The 18658-nt window shown below is 46.3% G+C and overlaps 1 protein-coding gene across 4 annotated transcripts in view; it reads left to right on the top strand.

Moving 5' to 3' along the window:
* LOC107308597 (glycerophosphodiester phosphodiesterase domain-containing protein 5) overlaps positions 1-18658 on the top strand; it is a 135334-nt gene that overhangs the window by 11494 nt on the left and 105182 nt on the right. Inside the window, exon 2 of one of the 4 annotated variants that reach the window (XM_015852601.2) lies at positions 17585-17650. The exons of the other annotated variants lie outside the window; for them this stretch is intronic. The gene's annotated coding sequence lies outside the window, so the exon portion shown is untranslated. The remainder of the gene's footprint in view (positions 1-17584; positions 17651-18658) is intronic. 4 annotated transcript variants of the gene reach the window in all.

Genomic DNA, 18658 nt, shown 5'->3' with positions numbered 1-18658 from the left:
TAGAGCTATAGCTTAAAGAGGGCAGCACTGCAAATGTGCCATTGGGGTACTTAAATGCCACCCTCAACCACACTGCTCCCACTCTGTTACTCAATCTGTTGCAATAGGGGTTGTGTTGGCTCCTTGCATTCAATATGGATGTGGTACCTGCCCCATGTCGCAGGCTCAGCTTTCCACTGGTGTTCTCAGGTTGATGTTAAGCTGTAAAACATCATTGCTGTGGTGGCAGCTGTCTCATTCACACCAATAAGCTCCTCTGTGCAGGTGGGACTGGCACAGGGGTTGCTTTGGAGGCACAGTTTGTTTTCTCCCCATGTTGCTGGAAGAAGCCATTTCTCAAGATAAATACAAGCCTCTTTGGGGCAGCTTATGAGCTGTTACAAGGTAAAACACAGAATGATGTGAAAGCTGATTTAATCAGGAGAGAGTTTGAGGCTGCTCCTTACCCTGACCAACCTTGTCAAGTCCAATTTTTGCTGAGCTGATAACCTGGAGAGATTCCCATGGTGTAAGTAGAGCAGCACAGCACTCATCACTGTTGAGATGCTGACGTACAGGTGGGGCTGGTGTCAGGGATTCAGGATCCCTAAAATGCTTCATCTACATGGAACAAAAGAATCATAGAATTACCCAGGTTGGAAAAGACCTTGAAGATCATCAAGTCCAACCGCAGCCAAACCACAGCACCCTAACTCTAACAATCCTCTGCTAAATCTTATCTCAGAGCACCACATCCAAACAGCTCTTAAACACATCCAGGGATGGTGACTCAACCACCTCCCTGGGGAGCCTATTCCAATGTTTAACTACGCTTTCTGTAAAGAAGTGTTTCCTAAGAACTAAAACTGTATTTGCCCTGGGTCAGAGTGAGAGTTTTTGGTTCCTGTATTTAGGTGTGTATCCTTGTGAGCATTTGATGTTGTTGAGTAGCTGTTAAAATAACTCCCCATCTCTTCTGTAAAGTACCTGTGGTAATTCAATGGCCTTCACACATGCCAGGGAGAGCAAAGCAAAGCTCCTTTCTGAAATGATTTCTTACTAGGTCCAAGTGTGATGCCTGTTCAGGGTCAAACTGGGATCAGTCTGGGAGCTGCCACTGGTCTGGGCTTGGGTTGTGGGTTGTGATCCTAATGTGGTATGAGATGCTCATCACCTAATGGCTCCAAACTCTGCATGGCATCCAGACATGGAATCACAGGATCATCATGGTTGGAAAAAACCTCCAAGATCCCCAGTTCCAGCCTCAACCCACCCTCACTATATACACTGACCACATCCCTCAGTGCTCCATCTCCATGGTTCCTGAGCATCTCCAGGGATGGAAACCCCACCAGTCCCTGGACAGCTGTGCCTCTGCATCACCATTCTTTGGGAGAGGAAATTGTTCCTAATATCCAGCGTGGAACATGTGCAGGCTGCCCAGGGAATGGTTGCATTCAGAGTTATTCTCCTCCATTTTCTCTTGATCCTGCAGCCCTTGGAGAAGGGAATTGGCCCTCTGTTAGAAGGATGGCTCTGGGCTGAGAATACTCATGATTCTGAACCTGGTGATGGATGTGCTGTTGGTACCTTGGCATCCTTGACTTTTCTACGTGCACTGAGTAAAGTCTGGGATCATCATACAACCCGTCACAGTCCCAGGCAATGGCTGCATGGGTGCAGTTATTTTCCTTGTCTTTTTATGCTGACTTTGCTGCTTATTACATGTTGAAGGAAGATTTCCCATCCCTGTTGTCCCTGTGGGAAATGCCAACCTTTGTGGATGTTTACCCATCTACAACCAGAACTTGAGGTACAGTGCTGTACATACCAAAATCAATACATGGATGGGTGGGTGGACACCTCAATGGGGTGTTTGCTGGAATCGTGGTTAGTTATGTCAGTATCTCATTCCTTATGAAAACTATATATGCAATAAAGCTTCCTATGCAGCACCTGCCTGACCAAACACAGCTTTGGGAGATGTTTGAGAGCATTTCAGTCTTGCTGGTTCCATTTCTGTCCACTGTCTGTACAATGGTGATAGTATATAACTGCATCCAAACTGTCACTAAGTGCAATGACTGCAGTAAATCAGTGCCCTCCTGGTGCTGGTTTTGGCTTGGTTGCCTCTATTTACACAACACAAATGAGTCTGTCACCCAATAGCTTGATCACTCATAATTAACATTGCCAAAGAAAATCACACCTCTTATTTCCTGCCTGCTTTCCTGCTGTTCACCTCTCTCTGTTCCTTCAGTTCGCTGCTACGTTTATGCAGCCTATCTGTTTTGGAAGCTCTGGACAGCATTTCAGTTTTACAATCCCATACTTATTTGGGTCAAAGATGAATGCTGCTGGGGTTTTTGCCAGCTTTCCCCATCCTGCATATTGTCTATGCATCGTAGCACCAGGAGGGAGGATTCCATATTTTTAATAGCTAAAAATATAAGCATGCAATGAGCTGAATTGCAGGGAAATTGGATTCTTGTCCATTGACAGCGATGGTGAAACTGACATTTACTGATGCTGTGCTTGCTGCAGTGATTTGGGTGCTCAGATAGCATGATGCTGTTGCCTTGCACCTGGATTGGAATCAACCCTGAGCAAACCTGGTTGCTAACTTTGACACCATGCATTATTGCATTGCCTGTGCAGCAATGTCACAGGTACTCAGCAGAGTGACCTCAGAGCAATCTTTATCTTGGTGGAAACAGATGGAATTTGGGTTGGTGTCAATGATGAGCCTAGAATAACTCTATTTTAATGCACAGGAGGTGGGAAGGTAGGGCTCCACCATAACCTGGATGCTGACAAGTGGGAGTTGAGCTTGGAGAGCAGTGCCTGGCACTCACAGTGACTTGTTGCCACACTTGAGAGGTTGGCCTCCAGCATCAAGCTGCGTCTGTCTCTTTGTATGGGGCTCTGCTCATGAAGGTGGTACCAGGACTTCATAAAGTTGCAGCTTGGGGGCAGATCTTGCAGCTGAAGGCTTCTCTTGGAGATGGGATGTCACAGCCAGAGTGGGGTGAAATCTAAGGGATAAGAGCTCTAAGAGTCTTGTTCTTTGCCTGTCACTAGCGATGCTCAAGTGTCTATTTATTTGAATGAGCACAGAAGTGGAACAAACTTCACGTGGCATACTTGTGTTTTGCTTTTCACAAGTAGTTTGTCACCCTCCTCCTTGCCGTCAGGCATTTTGTACAAGGAGGTGCTGGGGTGCTCCATCACTCAGCCAACTATGTACAACTTCTCCCCTATTTTCCCCTTTCTGCCTTTCTTTTCAATGTTTGACGCACCAAAGTTGACCTTGTGGAAGGATCAGAGCTGGGTTTTGGAGGTGGCTGTCGTGTCCAGCTCTCCAATGGTCTTCAGAGGTTACACCTTTGTGTCAGGATGAAGGTGCTCCATGCTTTGGGTCACGGTTGGAGAGTTGCAATCCATCTACTTGACTGTGCCATGGCACTAAAATATATAAATAAGTAATCTACCTGGTGCTGTTGATCAAGGATAATAATAATAGATAATAATAATCTACCTGTGCTGAGCACTCGGGTCTCTGCAGTGCAGTCCATGGCTGCCTTGCTGGCTACCAGTTGAAGACTCCACCATGGCTACCATGCAAAGCCGTCTCTTAAGTGCCCCTTGTATGTGTTACAACATGAAATTCTGGCCTCTTGCCTCAGCAAGTTTGGGCCTCTCCTAAACAGTAATTAAAGGTTAACCTGGGTAGTCCTTGCTAACGTTTGCCTTTTGCTTTAGAGGAAGGAAATGTGATCCTAATCTTTAGATCAAATGGCACCTGTACTTTCATTGGGAAAAGTAAATTTGTAATGGATTTAATGAAGCCTAAAAGATGTTTTGGATGATAATGGGAAGAAACGATGTGCCTTTTAAAAACTTCTGTCTCCCAAAGTTAACTGTAAGGCTTCCTCTGGTGCTTATTAGGGTTTGTTATCCTTCAAACTTACAGAAAAGAAAATGGCCTTGGAAAGCAGATATCAGAGCTGAATTGTACACTTCTTCCCTTAGCATTGAAAGCATTCTGTGGACCTTGGGCAGCTGAATGGTGCTCACCAACTTAAGAAGTAATGGAAGCAAATCACGCAGAGCAGCCTCTTGTTCCAGTTTTAAGTTGAAATCCTGGAAAACAAGGGAAAAAGAAGAAGGGATCTATTTTGGTTTAGAGAAAAGATGGTTTATGTTCATTAGTAGCATCTCTTCCCATTGGCAGGGATATGCCACATTACTGAATGTTCTGAGAGCTGCTTGGACAGACCTTGTGCAAGACTGCCCATTCCCCCATGGAAGGATGGGTTGACAGTTGGACTTGATGATCTTGGAGCTTTTCCCAACCATATTTAGGAAGAACTTCTTTACAGAAAGGGTAGTTAGGTACTGGAATAGGCTCCCCAGGGAGGTGGTTGAATCGCCATCCCTGGTTGTGTTCAAGAGCCGTTTGGATGTGGTGCTCAGGGATATGATTTAGTGTAGGGTTTTTAGAGTTAGGGTTCTGGTTAGGCTGAGGTTGGACTTGATGATCTTCAAGGTCTTTTCCAACCTGGGTGATTCTACGATTCTATGATATTGGTTCTGCCCTCTACTTGGTGGAAGGTTCATTTCCAGAGTGTCAATAGGAACTTTGAAGAAGGTCTTAGAGAGGAAGGAGTGGTGTCTGACCTGATATCACAGCGGTAGTGTTGGCGGATGCAGATATTTGTAGGAAAATACTTAAAGACAGTGGGATGTGTGAGCAATAAGCAGATACAGATGTGTCCAGTTTCATTTGGAAAGAGATGCAAAAACATGGTGTTGCTAGAAAGAGCAGGTGGAGGGAAGCGCTTGGAGACTCTTACAGCACTGAAGGTCAGTGAAAGTTGAAGCATGTTTTGCCTCTTGTCAGTCAGCATTGGAACCTTGTTTCTTTAATAATCAGATACAGCTGTTAGTTCAGATGGAGATGAATCAATTCAGTTGTGTGTGCTGATCTGTACTTCGGGGGAATTTTGGGTGAATACCTGGAGGCTGAGGTGGCAGAGGGCTGAGATCCTGGTGTTGTTTAATGGTGGTAGTGATGAAGGGCAGGGAGGCTTTGGTGAGATGAGCACAAGAAAGAACGTGGTTATTGCATGACTGCTACGTGCTAATAGGATTTAATTTCTGCAGAGCTTTAGATGAGAGGAAAAACTACCTCAAAGGACTGCAGTTATTTCAGGAAGGTTTAAGTGGGATAAAATTCAGCTGTGATTACGTTACTGCAGGGGGACTTGGATTAACTGAGAGGGGAGAAATGAATTTGACTGTTGCTAAGTGGGGTGTGCATGGCCACATTCCTTCTGCCCATGTAGGTGTGCTTGGGGGATCTTCCCTATTGGGAAGAAGGAAACGATGCCCTTAGCCCTGCTCAATGAAAGCATGGCCCTGTTGTCCCTTGGCCTGTTTCACTGGGGAGGTGGAATAATGAGCCAGGTTCAGCCTTTGCGAATTGGAGGGGAAGGGGAACGTGGAAGGTTTCCTTCCTGGGGAAGAGGGCTGGTAACACTACGTGAAGAAATCAAACAAAGCAGCTCCTCTTGCCTTCTGGTTCAGAGCGGGCATGCAGCACCAGTGGTGTGAGCCTTCCCAAAGCCTTTGGGGTTTTCCTTTTGTTTTTCCTTGAGGAGTGGGGTCGGAGGTTTGGTTTACATGCTGTTTTGTTAAATATCTCAAACAATGTTGTTTCCCCTTCCTTGGAGCAATTGTTCCATGTGCAGCTGAGCCTCTTCCTTCCCCTTCCTCTCCATCGTGGGAAGCGCTCTCCTGATGATGTATGGGTTCAACTTCAGGTTCTGCTTTACTTTCCTTTGTTCTGCTCAGGCCCCTTTTAGGGATCCAGACAGAAAGTGTGCATCATAGATCCACAGAAACAGCTGTTTTAGTACTGATGGGGAGAACTGGTGGGCCCCGGAGTTGTTAATTATCAGAGTAGTTGCAGATATGGGGTTGCAAAGACTAATGGGCTTCATGGTCCCACCTGATTTCTTCCCCCAGGCTGATGTAGCCTTCTCTCTGGATCACTGCTTTCTTCCTTAATGAAGACCTGGTCTTTTTGTGATCGCTCTATTCTTAAGGCCTTTCAAATGCACTCGTACTGGGGGGGCAACACTTGATTTAATTAAAAAAGATATATCTTATTTGGGCACCACAGATGAAAGAAAGAATGCCTTGCTTCCTCCTGTCCGACCTTGCATCCTCTTCTCCTGGATCAGATCAAGGTTCTCAAAGGAGGAGAGGCCAAACCATATGGTGGGTCTGAGCACCTATATGGATAAAGAGAATGGGGCACCTGCCTCTTTGGGTCAGGGGGAGAAGAGTTGAGTTTGAGGTGTTTTGAATTCTACTGCTAACACAGTACTTGTTCTCCATGAGCATTCCCAAGGAAAAGCTGTTGTAGAACAGTGGAAGATGCTCATTTATGCACTACGCCTCCACCATATGTGTATGGATTGGACTTGATCGAGTCATGGAGCTCCACATGCAGAAATGATAAGCCTTTGGATATTACGGGCTTAAGGACATAAGGAACCACCTGATTATGCAGTTACTTAAGTACGACCGACTTATTTTGTTTCCAGGATATTCCCCAGACACCGTTACAGAGCAGATAAGATTTTCCAGGTCCCTTCAGCATTTATCGGAAGAGCTTCCTGCAGGGAGCTGCTGGTGATATGTGCCATGGAGGAAGAGGAAAGCTGGCTGGTGTGAATGTTCTGTGATAGGCTTTGCATTGGGAAACGTGGCAGTGAAGTCGTGGGCTTTGCCCTCTCCTGTTAGGTGGAAATCACGTGGTCTCATTAAGCAACAGCAGTTCTTGATAACGTTTTAAGGGATTATGTCATGCTTTGGTGGAATGGGGCATGTAGCCAGAACACATTCATCCTGTTGATAAGGCCACCACCCACTGTAAACACTGTTATTAACAATCCAAGCCTGTTTGAGATGCTCTAACGGAAAGCTGTAATTTGAGAATAGGCAAGAAACTCAGAAAAGCCCTGTGTGGATATTTCAAACCTTGCCTGCACAACTTGTTCCCTTGGGCAGTGCCTTCTTGCATTGGTACATAATTAATTTTTATGGGCAGAAGTGAGCATAACCTTCTCACCTTCTATTTATATGTGGTGGAACAATATAGCTGGCTTTCAGTGCACATCTTAGGTCTGTCCTAGGATGCTTGCCTGTCTTCTGTGCTTAGGTTTTGGACCTTTTGCAGTCCATGGCTTGTATTCTGCTCTTACTCATCAGTTTGCAGAGTAAAACAGTAAAACACCAGAGTTACAAAACATGTTCCAGCAAGTTGATCTATAAACGCTTCTTCAAGCAAATGGGAGCCTTGGGGTTGGAATTGAATAGGAAGAATCAATTGAAAAGCAAGAGCATGTCGGCACCTCCCTGCTCAAAAACATTCCTGGTGTAGATGGGAAGAGGGTGTTGTCTCCCTGGAGTGCAAAGCTGATGAGCATCTGAAAACTCTCCACTTGGCAGGACTGGATCTGAAGCTCTCTGATGGGCTGGGATGAAAACTCAGATGGTTGCTGTCAGTCCTGTGACTGAAAGGCTTCCCTGCCCAAAGCAGTGAAGCATGGAGCTTTTTGTTCAGCTCCGTTGCAGCAACTTGTCTTCAGGAGTTTCCTCATTGCTGTAATGATGGCTTTGGATAGAAACTTCTCTTGGAAAGCTCAGATGGACGCGTTGACTTGAAGCGTTGACTTTCTGGAGTGGCAGCTTGCAACACTGGCTTGTTCTGCAGGAGTGTGGTCCTCCGAGGAAAACATTTCATGCAGTAACATGGGGGATGAGGCCAATTTTGGGGGGAATTTGTTTGTATCTGGCTTGGATCTGACAGTAGATCTCCATTCCAACACACGTGGTGGAAGTTTTCTGGCTTACAGAGATGCTGAACTGTTTCTAGATCACTTTGATCTCCCTGTTGTCCCCACAAAACCCTTGCAGCCAATGAAAAATGGGGGCTGGAAGGAGGAAGTGATTTTCCTTGTTACTGTAAGAATCCACTAAACAACAAATGTGGCTGAGCATTGGTTTTGTGCTATGTTAACCTTTCTTTGTGGAACCATGCACTGAGGGCCGTGGTTGGTGAGCGTGGTGGGATGGGTTGGGGTTGGACTTGGGAGTCTGACAGGTCTTTTCTAGCCCTAATAACTCAATGATGCTATTTAGATACATGGTCTGTTGGATGGGTGGGAGTTGGGCTTGGGGATCTGAGAGGTCTTTTCCAACCTTAAGGATTCCAGGATTCAAATATCTCCTAATGACATTTTATTGGCAATTTAAACTCACTCTATTAAACCTCCTTCCTCCCATGGATAGCAGTGAGGGGATCAGCAGTGCTAAGGTGCTGATGATGAATTTGGATAGTCTAGATAAGGCACAACATGACCCAAACTTGATTAGTACAGTTTCTTTAAAGAAGCAAAATGGAAGGTTATGAGGATGTGAATTTGTTTCCTAGCTTTCATGTGACTTTCTATACGGGTGGTGAACGAGACATCAGAGTACCTGACACTGCGGAGTTGGATGAGACCATTGTGTAACCTGCTCTGGTTTCCTACCTCTGTTTGCATTCCCTTCTTAAGTACTGGGCTGTGGCCAAGGTCAGCATCAAGTGCATCAGGTTTTGGGGAATGGTGAGATGTTGCTTGGAGGAGATGCTGATGGGGAAGCGCTATGTGGGACTTGGCTGTGGGGAGGTGAGAAAATCTCGAGGTTCTTCTTGGATCTGTAGGATGGAAATTGCCTCCCAGCAGAAATCTCGCCCACAGACATGATGGTCTAAATCTAGGAGTACTGGAGAGAAATCTAACACTTGCTCAGGCAAAGGTGGACTTTTAGTTTTCCCTGTGCTTGCCTGACTGACCACGGGTACCCCGGTGTGCCCTCCCACACATGCGGGAATGGAGGCTGTTTGGTATCTAGAGGACATACGGAGACTAGGAATTGCAAACAACCCTCAGAAATGGCTGTTGACTGGGAATTGCTGGGAAATTCATCCCTGGATGCATTCAAGGCCAGGCTGGATGTGGCTCTGAGCAGCCTGGGCTGGTGGCTGATGACCCTGCACATAGCAGGAGGGTTGAGACTGGATGATCTTTGAGGTCCTTTTCAACCCAGGCCATTCTATGATTCATTCTATGACTCTATGAAATGTTTGCTGACTTGACGGATAAGGCCCTGTGGTCTAAGCTGTACCTTAGCATCCGTCCTTGCTGCATCATAGTTGTTGAGGCTGTACCTACATCTGCAGTGGTTGAAAGCCAGATGTATTTTTAGACAGTGTTTAAATAGACCTCATCAGAAGTGCTTAATGCTGTCTCATGGGGACAAGAGATGGCACAGAGGACTTTACTCTTGTACTGAGAGCTCACTTGAGCATTGTGGGTTACTCAGAGGGCATGCTGATCCAAGGGAACTTAAACATCATGAAGCAAATGAGCCATGAGGACACATGCAGGAAATAGTGACTTGGTCTAATAATGGTGGACTGGTAAAGCTTGGAGGCAGTTGTGGGTCCCTATGGCCCAACCCTGACCCAGCAAGGTGCCCAGTGCCATGTCCAGTTGGCTTTGGAGCTCCCCATGGAGATGCCCCAGGTAGTTTTCCAAGACAAGCTCCTGTGCAATCTGCAGCAGCCCCTTAAATTGCTGGAGCCTGTTTTGAATCAGAAACGCTTCACGGTTACAGCTGTAGTAATGTTGTTTTTCTGAAGTGCTGATCCACTTCCTTCCTTTCCAGTTCCTCAAAAGAAAACAAGGCAGTTGATTCAGGCGCCGGGATATGCTGACTATGCACAAGTCGTTTGCTCTTCTCCTGTCCTTTTTTCCTTAGCTGAATTGCCACAGAGTTTGGATCCCAGCTTTTGGTACTCCTGGAAAGGCTTCTATGCAGAGTTAACACAGAGCAGAGGGACAGAGCTGATGCTCGAGGACATTGTCATCAGATGGGCTTGCTGCTTAGGGACCTCCTGTATTAGCGGTGTAACAATCCATGCTTAAAATGCTTTTTCTTTCAACAGTACATCTGATTTATTTTTGGAATAATTATTTATTTTTAAGAGCATTCCCCCCTTGGAAGTCCAAGCTTGGTCTCCACATTGTCCCATACAAAGGAGTTGTGCAGGTTGGCAACCTCTGCTCCTAGTGCTGGATCTCTCACTCTTGGTGGAACCATGTTTCAAAGGGTCCAGGAGGCTCTTTACCTCCTGGGATGAGTTTTGGGCTCCCATATACAGCTGTGTCTATATGGCTCCATCCCCTATCCAGTGACAGCAGCCTCTGCTTTGTGTTGCAGAAAGCATTTGGGGCAGGGAGCTGGGGTGGTATGGACAGGGCAGGTCTGTGCTGCTGCTGCTGCATGGGTGACTTCAGCTCCCATTCAACCTGACCTTGGCAGTCTGACCTTGACAGTCTGCATCACCTCTTTAATCCCCATACTTAAAATTGGTGTCAGCAGAGCGTCTAAGCAGAGATTAGCAGCGGACGAATGAGGCTGTCTGCAAAAACATGGAAGGGAAAACAGAAGTTCCTCCAGAGCTGAAAATCTCTTTGAAAGCCTTTTAGAATTATTTACAACCATTATTTTAAGTTTTGCCTTTTGAACTAAATACTAAAGAGCTGCCTCAAGGTCTGTAGCACGGAGGGCTCCTTCACTGCTGCATAAAGCCATCCCAGCTCTCTGCATTGCCTTAGAGGTGACAGCTGTGGTATGGCCCGGCTGTCGGTGCTGCTTTGGCTGATCTGCACTAATGCACTGTTTGTTGAGTTGAGCCTGTTTTGCTAATAATAGGCGGCTTTGTGGGAGATAAACACCAGACTGACCTTATCTGTGCCCGTTGTGTTTGGCCTGGGGGGAGCTTATTAGCTTGTTTCGCGCTGTGATGTATGAGAGGGGAAATAAAGAGGGAAATACAAATTTAAAGCTGTTGGAGGAGGCTTTGGAAGGGAAGGGCTGGTTAAAGAGGCTTGTTTTGCTGGTTTCAAGGCTCATCCCATGTGTCCTTCTCAGCCCTTTGTCATGGGTGGTGGTGGTGTGGTACGTGCCCAGAGCATTGGGGTATGGACTGCATATGGTGAGTACCAATGGCACAGCTGCCCAGGGTCACCATCCCTGGGGGTGTTCCAGAGCTGTGGGGATGTAGCACTGAGGGATGTGGGCATGGTGAGGGATAGGTTGGGAATCACGCAGGTCTTTTCCATCCTCCATGATTCTATGAGCCAGGAGTCCCTGAGGTGCAGAGAGTTTTCTCATGTAGCTCAAGAGGAAGAGCTGGAGAACAGCATCTGGCACTGCGCATCTAATAGAGAGCTCTCAGAACCAGAGGCTAATATTGAATTCTCATTAATACCAGCTCACTATGTTTATTTAAAGTCTGCAACGTGCTCATAGTTACAGGGGTGTTGGAACTAGATGATCTCAAAGGTCCCTCTCAACCCAAACCATTCTATGATTCATGCGCTCTTTCAGTTTTTGTGCCTCCTGGGTAAGGTTTTAGCACAAAACGTGGCTGTATGAGGGTTCTTAAACTGGCATACAGAGTGCTGCGAGGACAGCTAACATGTGGGCAGACTTTTGGGTGATGGGAGGATGTTTGCTTCTGCCCTTTGATGCAAAAGCTTCATGTATTTGTGTGCCATGCGTTGGTTTTACTAAGGAGCACTCAGACACCTCCTGGGCTGGTGGGATCAGCTCTCCTCCTCTCCCTGGCATTTGGATAAAAAATGCTTGGGAGGATTACAGCAGAGAAACGTTAATGAATATTTATCAGGGCTGCTTATAACTGCTTTATTCCCGGTTGCACTTGCATTTCTGTTATCTTGTTATGCCTTTATATGTTTCCCTGGAGCAGCAAGAAGGTCACTGTGACATGTATTAAGATGCCAGCCGTTGTCTGTCTCTAGTCACACTGTGGCCATCCTTACTGGCCATTGCTGGGTGAGTTTGTGGTTGCTAAAAGAGACTCCTTTGTGACAGCAGTGGGTCCTTTGTGGCAGAGGAAATCTTGGAAGTGTTAGAATATCTTGTTGTGGGGCTTCTGGTAAGAGTTAACCATTGGTCTGTGTGGATGTTCTGGGCTGCTGTTGGCTCAGGGGTGTCTTGGGAAGTATTAATCAGCCTTCCTTTGGGTGTTCCTTGGATGCTTGGTCTGACATGAACCATAGAACCATTCAGGTTGGAAAAGGCCTCCAAGATCATCCAGTCCAGCCATCCACCTACCGCCATTTCTCCACTAAACCTCAGTTCAACGTCTAAATGTTTCTTCATTTCAACAACTTCAAGAGATGGTGACTCCACCACCTGGCCTGGGCAGCTCATTCCAATGTCAATGAGTGGTTACTCATTGGGAAAAGAAACTTATTCCTAACATCCAACCTGAAATAATGGAGCCATAGAATGACTTGAGTTCTAAAGGCCATCTCTGGTCTCGCTCCATGCAATAAACAGGGACACTCACAGCTCCATCAGTGCTCAGAGCCCATCCAGCCTGACCTTGGGTGTCTGCAGGGATGGGGCACCCACCACCTCTTTGGGCAAATCAAAACCTTGGCCTGCTCTGTTGTGGCAGAAGCTCCATGAGCTCTTAGCATTGCAAGCAAATGCTGTGGAAATGAAGTGCTAAATGCAGATGGGTGCTTTACTCAATGTCATCTACTTCCCCAAAGCGAGAGGATGGTGAGAAGAGACTGTAGATATTTGGCAGGAGATGGCACACATACAGCCATGCTATGCAGCTGACCAGAGCAGTGGCTGAGCTGTGAAGGTCTGATGTCAAGTTCTGGGTCAGGGGAGGGCATTGTTTATTAACATCTGTGTGGTTAATTGCTGCAATTGGCAGAGCTGGAGACATTGGTCTGGAGTTGCAGTTGGTTCCCTGTCCCAGAGATGACAGGAGGATAATAAGAAAGATGTGTCAACTTGGACCGTCAGCTAATTCATCCTCCTCCCACTTCCAGCATGAGTTAGCAGCATATAAATCAACATCCCTATGAATCAGTGCTTTAATTTCTTCCTCCTTCTTGGAAGGAAAGTTCTTCTTTTAACACGCAAACGCATGGGGCAGCTTCAACACGACTTGGCAAAGGCAGGTCCTTGAACACAATGTTTTTTGTGCTTTGTGGGGTGTTGAAGCTGCTCGTGTGAAACCAGGCTGAGACCTTGGTGGGTAGCACAGCAACCCCTTTGACTCGTGGAGACTTGAGGATCTTAATTACTGCTCAGGGTAACCGAAAATCTAATATTTGGCAGATAGCTGTGTTCTGAAAGATGTTAATAGCTTGCAGGAGTGATTAACCTTGCAAAGCAGGAAATGCCTGTGATGCATTGATTTTTCTTTCCCTTCCCCCCAGTCTCTCGGTGAATGCCATTCTTATTAACGCTGCTAACAGAAGACAATCGTAGGCTTTCCTTGGTTTAATGCAAGCTTCAGAGGATGCAATTACTGTCTTTCACAAAAGGATGGGGGTGGCTATAGGAAACCAGGAAATGGGGAGGGTGACTTGAGGTCTACCAGTGTTTCCACTATGGAACGTGGAGCTGAGATTTCCCTGGGCTCCCTTAAGCACACAGGAATCCCAGCCATCATTAAATGCAACTGGCCACTCTTCTTGCAACTGGTCTGTTTTTTTCTGCTGTAAAAATGACTTTGCTGTCAAGGTTTAAAACCTGTTTTGTATGACTTGCATTCTCCTTTTGATTGATCGGTGAGGTGAAAAGGAATCCATATGCTCTCTCTAACCTTGCTCCAAGCTGTGTATAAAGAGGGCTTAATTCTGAATCTGGAAAGGTGGTGAGGAACAAAATAGAGCTTTCCTTGCAGATGTATGGCTGGGGAATGAGCTTCTGGAGGGGAGCTCTGCAGAGAGAGACCTGGGCATCCTGGTGGATGACAGATTGACCATGAGCAGCAGTGTGTCCTCATGGCTAAAAAGGCCAATGGCATCCTGGGGTGTATTAAAAAGAGCATGTCCAGCAGGTCAAGGGAGGTGATCCTCCCCCTCTACTCTGCCCTGGTGAGGCCTCATCTGGAATATTGTGTCCGGTTCTGGGCTTCCCAATACAAAACAGACAGGGATCTCTTAGAAAGAGTCCAGCAGAGGGTCACAAAGATGGTGAAGGTCCTGGAGCATCTCCCCTATGAGGAGAGGCTGAGTGAACTGGGTCTGTTTAGCCTTGAAAAAAGACAACTGAGAGGGGATTTGATCCAGGTCTATAAATATCTGAGGTGTGGGGGGCAAAGTGGTGAGGCCAGACTCTTTTCAGCAGTGATGATTCTTCCAATGATTCTGTGATTCTGTGCATGGGTGATCCACTCCTTCTTAAAGCCCTGGGGTGTGTTAGACTACAGAATCAGCTAGGCTTGTAAGAATAGAGATGTCATTAACAGACATTTAACTAAATATGCACAAGTTCTGGTTGTGGATAGCTTGTGGTTTTGGGATAATGCCCCCAAGGTACCCCATCTAGGGTATGTGGGTGGGCAGTGATAGGACAAGGGGGAGTGGTTTTAAAGTGAGACAGGGGAGGTTTAGGTTGGATCTTAGGAGGAAGTTTTTCACCCAGAGGGTGGTGACGCACTGGAACAGGTTGCCCAAGGAGGCTGTGGATGCCCCATCCCTGCAGGCATTCAAGGCCAGGCTGGATGTGGCTCTGGGCAGCCTGGGCTGCTGGTTGGTGACCCTGCACACAGCAGGGGGTTGAAACTACATGATCATCGTGGTCCTTTGCAACCCAGACCATTCTGTCATTCTCTGAGGGTTTGGTGCACAGGGACATGTGAAAGATCTCCTTTTTTGATAAGGCTCCTCCTGCGTGCAGATACATTATTATATAGATTTATAATATTATATATTATTATATTTTATATATATATATATATATATATATATATATAATATTATTATATACAGTATTCTGGGATTAAACAAGAATAGGGCAAAGTGACCTGACTCATCAGTTCTGCTGTGTTCAGCAAGCGGCACAGCTTGCGTGTGTGATTTCCTGCTGAAAAACATTGCCCTGCCTCTCCTAGGGGAACATTTTGCTGTGTTCCTCCAAGGGTGTGGGAGAACAAGCAGTGGGGTCTGCACGGACTCAGTCTTATCTGCCTCCCTGGTGGTTCTGAATGGATGTGCTGTTGTGTTCCTGCAGTATCTTAGCTAAGAAGCAGCTACAAGAAAACCTTTACGTTTAAGGTATGTTTCTAGCACACTGCAGTGAAGGAAAAAACCTTTACCATAAAGATTAGTTAGTACAGAACTTCCTGTGTTCAAGAAGAACATGCAAAGGATGTGAATGTCAAATTAGATACCTTTGTTGTGCCAAACTTGATGGCGAAAGATCTCTGTGGGGTTACTGTTGTCAAACTACTCTGAAGCAAAGGTGCTCATGTGGTTCTTGATTCCTTGGAAGGGATTGAGCCCCATCCTATGACATCAGATGCCTCCAGGGATGGGGCCAGTTCCTCATCACCCTTATAGTAAAAATTTGTGATGAGTAGGAGGTAAACTTGGATCTTTGGGTGGGTAAAAGTACCTCAAAAACAGCATGTGTGACTCTTTTGTTTAAACATGGTCATTGTGTTGGAGATGGCAAGGTAGTGGCATCAATTAACGAGGGATGGGCTCTACAGACTGTGGTGGTTGACCTGCCATCACTCAGAATAAAACCAGTCTTAATAAGACTGACAAACAGCCTCTTCAAATTGAAACTGTCTAATTCTAATGGCAAATTGACTTCTTTCCTCTGTTTTCTTCCACCAGTCCCCAGACAGTCTTTAAACCTGGAATACATCTATGTATCCAACTCTCCTGTGAAGCTGATAATCCTTCTTTACTTTGTCCCTTCATCTGCAAATACCTGCGTATGCATAAACAGTCAACAAATCTGACTTACAACCACAGGGCTCTGTGGCCATTTCCATCGTGAACTCAGCTCAGCTCTTGGTTCTCTCACTCTCAGCAGGGCTGTCTTTCCACATAATAAATCGCCAGCATTTATTGGTCTTCTGACATATACGTTTCCCAAGGGAAAGGAAGGAGGCTGGCTGAACAAAGCCTTCTCTATAATCAGAGTTTGCAGTAGGCTTTGGGCAGAAATGGTGCTTGCTGGCCAGCACAGCTGGGATTTTATTGCTCTGTCTGTAATGGCATTTATACCAACCACAAGATTTGAGACATACAGAGTAATATACCTTAGTCTGTATTAAGAGCTTAGTGTGTATAATATATGATAGCGTTTGCAAGAGCTGGTAAGAAACCCATGTGTTTCTACCTGAGCTCTGCTTTAGTGGCACCAAGTGCTGTTTGCTTGTGGCTGAGCTGGATGCTGAGTTTCAGCTGCATCTTGTGCCCTTGGATGAAGCAAGAGGTGATAAAAGTGAGCTGGATCTTTGGTTGATACAGGATGAGTAGCCCTTGCTTCCTGGTTGTGTTTAGTCTGCATCACCTTGTGCTGGGATGGCTGGTTGCTTTAGGGAATATGTTTTGCAGTGACACCTCTTAGACTCATCTAACTTAAGCTGATGGTTGACTCTATCAGTCTGTATGAGATGAATTTCTTCCTCTGAAAGCTTTGCTCTGCTCTGCTCTGCCCCAGTGAAGCCACATTAGAAATCCTGTGTCCAGTGCTGGGCTCCCCAGTTCAGAAAAGACAGGGATCTCCTTGAAGGAGTCCAGCAGAGGCCACAAAGATGTTACAGTGCCTGGAACATCTCCCATAGGAGGAAAGGCTGAGTGACTTGGGTCTGTTCATCCTAGGGAAAGGACTGAAAGGGGATCTGATCAGTGCTTATAAATACCTGTAGGGAGGTGGGAGGCAAATGGATGAGGCCAGGCTTCTTCTTGCTGGTGATTAGCGATAGGACGAGGAGTGATGGCCTAAAACTGGGGCATAGGAAGTTCTGTACTAACATGTGGAAGATCTTTATGGTAAGGGTGATGGAGCACTGGCACAGGTTGCCCAGAGAGGTGGTGGAGTCTCTTCTATGGAGATATTCCAGACCCATCTGGATGCACGCACACCTTTGTGACCTCCTGTAGGGATCTGCTTTAGCAGGAATTGGGCTCAATGATGTCTTGAGGTCCCTTCCAACCCCTGCAATGCTGTGATTCTGTTGGCCCAGGTGTTTGTGGTCTTGGAAGGATGACTCCCACTGCTTTGCAAGGAGCCAGCAAGAGGCATCCTATGCGTGAAGAGGTGTTGCTGCAGCAGTTTGGCAAGGCTCCTGCTCATCTCATGCAAGCAGAGCAGCAGTAGCAGCTGCCTCTCTAGCAAGGAGGAGGGAGAAGTAGGTCAGAATTTGCATTCTTTGCCTGGTTTCCCGGCATGACATGCACATTTTTTTTTCTTCCCCAGGTCTTCTCTTTAAATGAGCAGTTCCTGTATGTGTGTGTTCCTTGAATCAGAGTAATAAATCCGGATGTATAATTGGGCTTCAATGCCTGTTTGCTCTCTGAAAGCACTTCTAGGAGCCACCTCAGACCTGAGGGCTGATCCCAGCATGTAAAATCTGAAACAACTGCTTGGGGCAATGTCTTCATTTTTGTTATTTTTTTCCCAGGTCAGGATTTAAACCTTCTCCTGTAGGTTTTCTTTTGGAGCAACTAACTGATCTGCAAAAGTGATGGTGAGACTTCTTTTCAGCACTTCTCTGTGGGCTCTGGGATGGTCATTTGGGTCTGGTGGGGGAAAGGAGGGAGATGGAGCACAGCGGGTTCCTGGCAACCAGAGCAGCATCCAAGCATTGCTGTGAGGCTGCAGGGCGGCCAAAGGAGGGTTCTGTTGTGGTTTTACTCTGTGCAAGTTGATGGAAGCTTTTCACCCAGAGGGTGGTGACACACTGGAACAGGTTGCCCAAAAAGCCTGTGGATGCCCCGTCCATCCCTGCAGGTGTTCAAGGCCAGGTTGGATGGGGCCCTGGGCAGCCTGGGCTGGTATCAATGTGGAGGTTGGTCACCCTGCCTGCAGAGGGGGGCTGGAGCTTCATCATTCTCGAGGTCCCTTCCAACCGAAGCCATTCTGTGATGCTTAGGATTTATGGTTCCCATTGCTGTTTCACATCCTCGGTTTGAAACCAGGCTTTGCAGTTCCGCATCTCTGTCCTCTCAGAGGGGAATGTAACACCACTTCCTGAAATATATGTGCACAGATGGGTGATTTTTTGTAGGGAAAAGTAACACTAATTTCAGTGTGTGGTGGAAAAAAGGGCCCGCTGCACAATTCCAGACTGTCTTCAGATCTGTAGGTGATTTTTGCTAAGAGATTTTGTGGTCAGGGTCTTAATTGCTGCTTTAAAAAGAATAAAATAAAATAGTCAGTTTGAACTGTAAAGCAGGTCACCACCACATGATCTGAAGACAAGTGTATGGGTAAAAGAGATGGAAAATATATTCATATCATAGAGTCACAATGGCTTGGGTTGGAATGGACCTCAAAGATCATCTAGTTCCAGCCCCCTGCCAATGGGATCATTGCTTCACTGGACTTCCAGTTGATCTTTTGAGTATGGACAGCATTTCATGGAGGCTTTTGCTCTTTCTTTCTGTAGTGTGTGCACACATCTGGCCAGAAATGACTCATTTTTCTTTTTTGAGGAAGTTTCAGGCTGGTTGTTCCAATGCTTTGCACCAGTGAA

Source organism: Coturnix japonica, chromosome 1 (genome assembly GCF_001577835.2).
Source record: "Coturnix japonica isolate 7356 chromosome 1, Coturnix japonica 2.1, whole genome shotgun sequence".
Lineage (NCBI taxonomy): Eukaryota > Metazoa > Chordata > Aves > Galliformes > Phasianidae > Coturnix > Coturnix japonica.
Note: the sequence above shows the minus strand (reverse complement) of the source record. Positions and strands in the feature narration are given on the sequence as shown.